Source organism: Chaetomium globosum, genomic scaffold (genome assembly GCF_000143365.1).
Source record: "Chaetomium globosum CBS 148.51 scaffold_4 genomic scaffold, whole genome shotgun sequence".
NCBI lineage: Eukaryota > Fungi > Ascomycota > Sordariomycetes > Sordariales > Chaetomiaceae > Chaetomium > Chaetomium globosum.
In genome coordinates, this window is record NT_165979.1 from 4,411,075 (window position 1) to 4,414,125 (window position 3,051).

The following is a 3,051-nucleotide window of genomic DNA, read 5'->3' on the forward strand; positions in this document are numbered from 1 at the left end:
CTGGTCGGGTTGGTAGTTACGCCCGTAGATGCCCCTGGGTAGCCAGGTCAGTAGATGTTCAAGTATAAGTGTGAGTGGCATTGTGATTGTGGTCATACCAGTTGGTGAAGTACACAATGTTCTTGTAACCGGAGGACTGCCGAGCTTGGATGTCTGTCTCAATGGACGGCAGCGGGGATGCTTGAGTGAGGAGTGTCCATAGGGACACGGCAGCCAGTGCTGCTCTCTTCAGTGACAAGGATACCATGGTTAGAACTCAGATAGTGGTTCAAGTTGAGGATGTTCGAGAAGCCGGTGATCTGATCTCTGGGATCTACTATAGATGATACAGGATATCAGACATCTTATATCCACGTCAGACACTCTTACCACGGCAGGTTGCTGCCCACTGGTGACTACCCCATTCGGTCCCCGAAACTCTGATTTGATTTTCCCATCCAAGGTGGGATGGCCTTAGGCTCCTGCAGAAAGCCATCCTTCTCTCCCCAACGTACAATGTCCCCTGACATCCAACACCAGTAACGTTGCCGCCGGAAACATGGGAGTGGGCCTTGATTTCCAGCATGGAAGCTGAGACCTTTGCCCGCGTGTCTTCTTTCCGCTCACGTTTTTTACCTCGGGGACGTTGGCCCCGGAAGCTCACAGGTCCCAGCATTTCCCCGTGATAGAGCACTAGGACTCCGAGGGCGGAAACGCGCGGGTTTAACCAGGTCATCCCCAGGAAGATGCAACATTAGCGACCACCATCTCGGTCGTTATCGGACCTACCAAGATGCTCATATCGGCCGCTTGTGATAGCCGCCAAGTTGGGGGCCAATGAGGTCTGGCATCTGTGGTCAAGCTTCGATTTGGGCCCCGCGTGCCCGGCACTGGCATGCAACAGGATCACCAGGCACCCGCCACGAGCGGGAGTTCCCCAAGATTTGGACGGATGCGGAAGGTCGAATCCCTGGACGGGGGGATCTGATTCGCTGTTGGTGGGAGAGCTCCAAATTGAGGGGTACCTCTCACGGGGACTGGTGCCAGATAGGGCCAGGTCTGGGGGAGCCAGGGATATGCCGCCGGGATTAGGGGTCGTTAAGCGGCCGGCCCGACGAAGAGAATCTGTCATCGGCTCGGAGCCATGGTTGGCACATGGGAATGGCCTGGGCAGATGACGATCCGATCGACAGAGGCTCTGGGGAAGAGGAGTCCGGTGAACAGGACAATGTAACTTCTGGAAGCTTCAAAGAATATGGACTACACAGAAGCATCTTCATGTAGTCAACACGTGCAAAACCCTTAGCATCCGCGTTTCAGCAGATGAATGTGTGTGTGTGCCCACGAGTTTAATCAAAAGTTCCTTTTTGAATGTGGGCTGTTGGGTTACATCCCCTAAAATGAGGGGCCGAGCCGCCACATTTATTTCGGAAGGTCTTGATCGAGGACCTTACATCCGGGCGTAGCAAGTCTCGGCGGCTCCAATAATGAAACGGTAACAGAAAGTGCTCATCGCGGTCGTCGAGGGGTAGTGCCATTGAACGTGGTAGTCTAAGGGGTGCAGATGCACAATCCAGGGGCGCGTCACAGTGTTGGACTGTTGGTAACAGAACAGATGTGGAAAATGCTACGAGTACCCGAACTATGCCGAAGATAGGGGTTGCGGTGGGGTGTACAGGATTTGTCTGTACCTGCAACGTTACAAAGTGTTGGAGTACATCAACGGGGAGAGGCATTTTGGTCTCTGTGTGTGAGTCCTGTTATCTAATGGCACCTGTCGAGGACTGCAGCGCTGGGAGGGGTTGTAGCTTGGAACTTACGCTATTTCGAGGTCCAGATAGTTACTGGTTTACACTTATCAGTCACACATTGTTGAGCATAGCGTGGAGAGTAGAGAAGATACAGGCTCATGGTATTCTAGCCAAGGGTTTCCATGAAAGAGTATCCCGGTCTCTCGCCAGCCAGCCGTTTCCCGAATACTGCTCTATGCAGCCCAGTAACCTCGCTAACAAATTCCCCCATGTTTCCGAAGAGTTACTACCCAGGCCCCCCTAGACGGTAGCATCGAACACGTGGCCCAACGCACGACACAACCAGGCCATGTACGGCTTGTCGTGATATGGCAAGTTGGTGCCGACGAAAATATAAAAGGACAGGAGGCCGCCCTAAAGGAAGTGGCCGATGTACCAGAGGCACGGGCAGTATCACCTTAGACTCTCTTCGAGAGACAAATGGGGTCGGAACCAAGACGGGAGCTGTGATGCCGGCTGAAAAAAGGGGAACCGGGCCATGATTGAGAGATATTGGTGAAATCATGTTTATCTTGTCTGAGCTCTGAATGGAATCCTAAACGGGACGAATCATATAGTATCACTGGCGGGTCAACCACATTCTCTCAGATCTACCCTCTATTTCGATAATATAAATTTCCCGGCTGCCAGGAGCGGGCCCGGCGCCCCCGTAACGAAAGACTGTCCGTACTCGGCACCGTTATCCCGCTGGTGAAGCGGCATATGGTTGGTGGTTTGATATTGCCAGCTGGCGCAGTTAACTTGAATTCAGAGAGAACCGGGAAGCAACTAACACCCTGGAATGTTTAGACAGTATTTCCCGAGGCTGCTAGTCATTAGCTGGGTATTCATTAATCGTCTTGGGGGTCTGGTGTTTCTTGCTTATCGAGTAGCAAACGCCTTTTCCTTTCATGTGACGCAAACGACCAGCCCAGTCGATATCTTGCCTCTGAATAACTGGCTTTCTAAACGTGTCGTTCCTCCGGCCCCCCCCCAAGAAATAAGGGAATGACATTATATGAGCACCACGATGTATGAGGAGCTTTACGCCTTCACAATTTAGGCCCGATTAGTGAAGATGGTGATGATAGGGAAGTGGACAGAAGTTTTACAAAGCTCTCCAACGGAAGCGCTAGCCGTCCCACTGTAGACATTCGAAGGGATCTCGGTAGTTCCGCAATCAGGAGTTAACATCCCCATTGTACAATCTGCTCACGGGCCTTCCCCTGGCGGAATGTCCGGAGACACGTTCCAGGGTCACCACCTTAATCGCACTGCCGGC